The 7462-nt window shown below is 43.7% G+C and overlaps 1 protein-coding gene across 1 annotated transcript in view; it reads right to left on the minus strand.

The window, feature by feature from the left end:
• Positions 1-7462, minus strand: part of LOC122553385 (methylmalonate-semialdehyde dehydrogenase [acylating], mitochondrial-like) — a 34380-nt gene that overhangs the window by 12255 nt on the left and 14663 nt on the right. The gene's annotated exons all lie outside the window — the stretch shown is intronic.

Genomic DNA, 7462 nt, shown 5'->3' on the forward strand with positions numbered 1-7462 from the left:
CAGCATCTGCAGTCCTCACTTTCTCCTTAAAGACCAGAAAAGAAGGACAATAAAGAAATGAGCTCTGGAGAAGAGAACTAAGAATGAAGTCAATTATCAATGCTATAAAGAAGTCATACCAATACCAGACAGTGATAGAGGAGTACAGAAATTATGTGCCATTTCAGCTCCAGGACATCTCTACAAGAATTCATGGGGTAGTGTCCAATCATCTTCAGCTGCTTCAATGACATTCCCTCCAGGTGATCAAAGTGGGGATGTTCAAAAAATGATTATACAATATTCAGCACCACTCACAACTACTTAGATACTGAAGCAGATGTCCAGATCTGGACTCCCCAAAGCCAAGGCACATATCAGAAATATGATGGAATATTACCAACTTGCCTGGATAACGGCAGCTCCAACAACACTTAAGTAGTTTGCCACCATCCACGAAGAAGCCCACTACCACAAACATTTACTTCCTCCCACACTAACATACAGTGGCAGTGCGCATCATTTGGAAGATTCAGTGCAGAAATTCACCAAGATTCCTTTGACAGCACCTTCCAAAGCCAATGACCTACCATGGACAAGACTGTATGGGCAGAAGCTCATGGAAATTCTAATGTTTGCAAGTTGCCAAGTCACCAACAAGGCAGTTCACTAACACCCTCAAAGACAACTAAGGATGGGCAATAAATGTTGGCTCAGCCAATGATATTTCCATCCAGTGAAAACATGTAAGACACATATTGACAGAAGAGGAAGAAAGAATGCCATAACACAGCTGGAAATTGAAATTGAAGGCTTGTACAACTGAAGAGTAAATCAAGATTTCAGTGCAAGGTGTAGAAGACTTGTCCTTAAATCATTACTGTTGTATTCAGTAAATGGAACCTGACAATTTAAAAAATATGAAATTTGACAAGATTTGTAGCTCAGGTTGAGGTTCTTTTTGTAAGTTTGCTTGGTATGCTGGTAGGTTTGTTTTCAGACATTGCTACCATGCTAGGTAACATCTTCAGCAAGCCTCCGGTGAAGCGCTGGTGTTCTATCCTACTTTCTATTTACGTGTCTTGATCTGCTAAAGTGGGTGATATCATTTCCGGTTCTTTATCTCACGCAAGTCTCTGTCTAGCCTGTCCTCAGAATGAATGTGTCATCCCAGTCGAAGTGATGTCCTTCTTTGAGTGTGTGTATGGATCATAGTGATAGCTGTTCTTGTCTTTTGGTGGCTAGTTGCAAAACGACTGTCATTTACAAAATACCCTGCAAGGACTGCAACAAAAACTACATTGACAGACAGGCAGGAACCTAGCTACCAGGATACACGATCACCAACTAGCCACCAAAAGACCAGCTATCACTCCTATCCTTCCACACAGATGAAGGAAGACACCACTTTGACTGGGACAACACATCCATCCTTGGACAGGCTAAACAGAAACATGATAGGAATTCAGAGGTCTGGCATTCCAACCGGAACTCCATCAATAAACACATTGATTTGGACCCCATTTACTAACTCAGAAAAAGAACCGGAAATGATATCACCCACCTTAACAGACTAAGACACGAATAGAAAGCAGGACAGAACACCAGCACTTCACCGGAGGTTCACTGATGATGTTACCTAGCATGGTAACAAACCTAACCAGCTCAATGAGCAAACTTGCAAAAAAAAATTAAAATGGATACTTTTTCTTCCCATTTCAAAAAGATCTTGATTAAGCCTTTGCACTTACAATATTTGAACATAATAGTGAGATTCCTGAAACTATTCCACAGAGGATGAAAGGAATGAGAGAATAAAAATACGAAAATGCCACAGGGCAGAAAACCAAGGACAACCCTTTCCAACATGTTTGAACCAATAACTAGGGAGCTCTGGAAACCACCCACTAAAGCTGACCGACAGGCTTCTACTGTACATGCCGAGTAAAAATATGAACAAGCATTGAAAACAAAAACAAATGCTGGCTTTTCAGTACAGATTCCAGCAATTACAGTAATTTGCTCATAGTGTATGAACAAGCATTATCTGCTTTTCTCTCAAGACAACCCGAGTACAAACCACAGGAGAAAAAGGGGCACTGACCAATTGAATTAGGAAACTAATTAGCTTGGATACCTTATGATTTCAGATGGGTTACACCAGTAATAGTGAACCCCAGTAAGCAACAATCGAAAAATTTAAGGTCCACAAGTCAGATCATTGAAGAGGTGTCAACGGACCCCAAATGTTAACTCTGCTTTTTTCCCCCCACAGATGCTGACGGACCTGCTGAATTTCTCCAACGATTTAGCTTTTCAATTAGATCACTGACGCGTTAAATCAGGGAAGTAAAGAATAATTGCAGATCTACTGTATTTAATATTCTGAGGTTTAACAGTGACATGGGCACAATAACAAAGTCGTCACTGGAAACTGAGACGGTTGCCAAGTATTTGAGACACGTTTAAAAACTCAAACCACGTAAATAAGCGTTTTCATCCCTTGCAACAAAGCAAATAAGGGAAATACACGGGGATATAGAACAATTAGATCCAAATATGCAGAAAACCACGATGAAAGGTGAAATAAAACGACAACTGCAAAACATATAAATAGAACGAGTTTGATTTTCACCACTTGGAAAGGTCAAGAGGACGAAAGGCGGCTGGGAATACAAATTGCTGCACGCTAAAGCGTGTCTATCACCAAAATGAAGAAAGCGCGCATATTATTCTTTTGAGATTTCTTCTGCATACAGAGACGTGGTTTCTACATCTTTAAGGTTTGAAATAAAACCGACGGCGAGAAACGATCTTGACGTGCACGGTACTGGAACATTCTGCGGAACCTCTCTAGTATTGCCCGTCTTCCATCACCCCACACGCGAGTCCCAACGGTTTACCTTGCGCCTTAGAACGACCCTAAGAACTGCGGCCATTGTGGAACTAATGACAGCCAGCACAGCCCCTCACCCCCCTCTAACTTCAGATCAGCTCCTGACAGTGACGACCGAGTAACCGTCAGCAACGACCAATCCGGCCTCCTCTGGAGGCGGGGATCATCTCCAGCCCAACGGCCATTGGCGAGGCGCCGGATTCCGATCGGCCAATGCTGACGTCCATCAGAACGCGCCCCGTTTCCCCCGCCCACTAATGTCGCGAGATTGCCGGTGGCTAACGGTCGAGGCGCTAACTTTTTGCACGCGTTTTGCTTTATTGTAAAAATCCAAAACCCCAAACAGCGCATTTGAAATCGGAAACTATTCCGTTCGAAAAAAAAACAATTCGCCGGTGTTTATTTTGCCCTCGGGGCGGCAGGGGGTGGTAGCGAGTGGGTCATGTGACGGTTCGGGGAAGATGGCGTCGCCGAGTGCGGGTAAATTCTAATTTGTTTCTGAACATGAGAGAGAGATAGTGTGTGAGTGACTGACTGACTGAGCGAGAGGGCGCTTCTTGCCAGAAGGCACTCGACTTTGCTACCAGGCTACTTCATCCTCTCAGAACTGGGACAATTCGAACATAAAACAAAAAATTGTGATCTTTTATTTACGCTGTAAAGATTTTTCTTTTGCAGTGCCTGTGGGAAGAAAGCAGAGTTAACGTTTCGACTCTGGGTTGATGAATTAACTTTGCTTTCTTCTCTCAGCCGTGCTCAGTTTCTTCAATATTTTCTGTTTATTTTTTGTTTCACATCTCTAGCCACACCTGTTAGTTTCCTTTTTACGATTCTCCTTCCTCTCCTTTTAAGATGTTGGCGAGTAGCCACGGCAACCCTCGTCCCCATCACTCACATCTGACAGTATTCCATCACCAAGTGGCTCTTTATTTGATGTGGATAATCTTTGATGTTGATCCGGCCCTCTTAGAGTGAGTAGGATGTCTGACACTTTTTTTGTGCAGGTGTGAGACACAGGGAAGACACTTCTATTTTTCTGTCAGCCAGTGCTCCCTGATTGGACCAGATTAATAGCCTAAGGTCCATCTGGCTGACCTTGTTACAATTACTACATTCCTCCCCTTCTGTCTTTGTGGACATAGGCTAGTGCTTTTCTGTACTTCCTCATGGGGCCTTTTAGCACCGGGTCAAGATCCTCCAATTCTGCCTCTGATTCAAGTGGCTTGTAACGCATAGTAGCTCGCCAGGGTTATCCAGGGATTTTCAAAACGAAGATGTTAGCGAGAAGTAATGTCTGAGGAAGGGTAATTGGTAGCAATGGTGCAGAGGTGGTATCCTCACTGTTTCCATCTCAAATTCTGAGGTAAATTCAATGCTTGATGGAGAGAGAGAGAACTCACGGGCTTTGGAGCAATTGAAAAGGCAGTTTAGGAGCTGAGAACATTTTGCTCCGCCATTTGAGAGTTTGCAGCTTTCATATGGTCCACATGCTTGTTCAGGACCATCACACCTACCTGAACTTTTTACATCACTGGACCTGAAATTGTGTAGACTATAACTTACCCATGCAGAGCCATTTCCATTGTTCCTACACCAAACTTTGTCCCCTGAAGTAATCTATTTCCTCACTTAGTGAAGTAGTGTGCAGCATTGATGTTCGTGATGCCGATCTTCCTCTTCCCCCTGGTCCAGGAAGATCAGCTTTAACATGGTGCAGGGTCTTCCCTACATTAGCAAGTCTGCCAAAGCACAGACTTACACATTTTCAGCTCTGATCTCCAGCATCTGCAGTCCTCACTTTCTCCTGCCAAAGCGATCACTGGAGTTACGCGAGGGGTGGTTCTAAAATCAATGAGGAACCAGGACAGTTTATTATCAAGTGAAGCTGCTTCTTTAAGTTTGCCTTCAAAATTTGGACTGCTCTTTTTGCCAGACTTTTTGATGATGGATGGTATGGAGCTGGCTTTCAACTTTGGGAAATACTGAAACTTCTTGCTGGGAAACAATCTGTCACCAACACCTCTGAGAGTCTATTGCAAAAAAAGTGCCCTTTTTCTATCGTTGACCCCATGTTTGACAAATGAGCTCTGAGTGTCCACAATGACTGAGAATGTTCAGCCCATGAAAGGACCCACATAGTAGACGTGTAACTGAATCCATGATTTTGCTGGCCATTCCCACGATTGTGGGGAGCTGCTAGTGGTAATTTTTTTCTTTGTTGACATTCTGGGCACTGTCCCACCAATGCAGCTATGTCTGCATCCATTCCTGGCCAACAGACAATACTTCTCAATTAAAACTGAAAGAACTGCAGCTGCTGGAAATCAGAAACAAAAACAAATTGCTGGAAAAGCTCATCGGGTCTGGCAGCATCTGTGGAGAGAAATCAGTTATTGTTTTGGGACCAATTACCCTTCCTCAGACATTACTTCTCGCTAACATCTTCGTTTTGAAAATCCCTGGATAACCCTGGTGGAGTTCAAACAGTGTCAGACAGCAACATTTAATCAGGACAATCACTCTTGTTCCCACTAATAATATGCCCTCTCCTCCTGAGATCGGATCTCTCCAGGTCCAAAAAGGTTTAGTTCTGGTTGTGATGGCCTTTTGACTGCCCCCATCACCTCCATCTGTTTGTTTTGCAAGGACTGGATCTTACTGAGTCCAAAGTCTGATGTCAGCTGTGACTGGAAGTGTGTCCAGAAAATTTAAAACCATTAGACTCTTCCAGTGGCAGTACCAGTGTGGTGTAGCTGCCAGTGGGAAGTGGCTCAATGCATCCGCATTTGCTATTTGGCCTCCTGGACAACTTGTAATTATACGTACTTAGTTCTGGAGGCCACCACTGAATTCTGCCAGAAACTATGGACACCATTGCCTTGTCCTTTAAGTAGACCAAACAGAGGTTTGTGGTCTGTTATTATTACAAATTTATGTCAGTAAAGTATTGATGGAATTTCCTCCAAGTCTGACCACCAAACCTTCCTTCTCTATCTGGGCGTTTTTATGCTTTGCATTATCCAAACTCCTGGATGTGTTTGCAATTGAGTGTTCCTCTCCATTGGGCCGCTGATGAGCTAATACTACCCAAAAGCCATACAGGCAGGCATTGCGTGTCATTACCAGATTTTGCTTGTGATCATAGAGGATGATAGCTGTCTTTTAATTTCCTTAAAAGCTCTGGCTTGGCTATGCAACTATTTCTGAGGCTGACCTTTGTTTTTAGGATTAATGCAAACCTGCCAGGATGGAGGCCAGGTAATGTATGAACTTTCCATAATAGTTCACCAGTCCAAGGAAAGACCTTAGCTCCAATACAGATGTGGGAGACCAGGCACCTGTGATTGCCCTCACTACCTTCCAATGGGTATAACGTGGTCTTTTCAACTGTGTAGCCCACGTAGCTCACTTGGGGTGCCTGGAACAGACGTTTTATCCTTCTAAAGCATACACCCATCAGGGACAAACATTGAAGGTCTATGTTCAAATTCTAAATGCTCCTTATGGATCTTCCCTGTTATTTTTGCTTGATTAGATCAATGGTGACTTGGAGTAGGTCTTGTAAAACGTTCTCTATTTTCTGCTGAAAAATTAGACAGGCTGACGATACCCCAAATGGCAGTCTTTTATGTTAGTACAAATCTTTTATGGTTATTCAAAGTTTGTGAGAAGATTTGTAGCTCGGGTGCTTGTTGTTGTGGTTCTGTTCGCCGAGCTGGGAATTTGTGTTGTAGACGTTTCGTCCCCTGTCTAGGTGACATCCTCAGTGCTTGGGAGCCTCCTTGAAGCGCTTCTGTGATGTTTCCTCCGGCATTTATAGTGATTTATAGTGACAACCTGCCGCTTCCGGTTGTCAGTTCCAGCTGTCCGCTGCAGTGGCCGGTATATTGGGGGTCCAGGTCGATGTGCTTATTGATTGAATCTGTGGATGAGTGCCATGCCTCTAGGAATTCCCTAGCTGTTCTCTGTTTGGCTTGTCCTATAATAGTAGTGTTGTCCCAGTCGAAATCATGTTGCTTGTCATCTGAGTGTGTGGCTACTAAGGATAGCTGGTCATGTCGTTTCGTGGCTAGTTGGTGTTCATGGGTGCGGACCGTTAGCTGTCTTCCTGTTTGTCCTATGTAGTGTTTTGTGCAGTCCTTGCATGGGATTTTGTACACTACATTGGTTTTGCTCATACTGGGTATCGGGTCCTTCGTCCTGTTGAGTTGTTGTCTGAGAGTGGCTGTTGGTTTGTGTGCTGTTATGAGTCCTAGTGGTCGCAGTAGTCTGGCTGTCAGTTCAGAAATGTTCTTGATGTATGGTAGTATGGCTAGTCCTTTGGGTTGTGGCATGTCCTCATTCCATTGTCTTTCCCTTAGGCATCTGTTGATGAAATTGCAGGGGTATCCGTTTTTGGCGAATACAGAGGAAGGTGTTCTTCTTCCTCTTTTTGCAGTTCTGGTGTACTGCAGTGTGTTGTGGCCCTTTTGAACAGTGTCTTGATACAACTTCTTGTGTGTGTTGGGGTGGTTGCTTTCATAGTTTAGGACTTCGTCTGTGTGTGTGGCTTTTCTGTATACCTCTGTTCGGTGTTCTCTGTACCAT

Source organism: Chiloscyllium plagiosum, chromosome 10 (genome assembly GCF_004010195.1).
Source record: "Chiloscyllium plagiosum isolate BGI_BamShark_2017 chromosome 10, ASM401019v2, whole genome shotgun sequence".
Lineage (NCBI taxonomy): Eukaryota > Metazoa > Chordata > Chondrichthyes > Orectolobiformes > Hemiscylliidae > Chiloscyllium > Chiloscyllium plagiosum.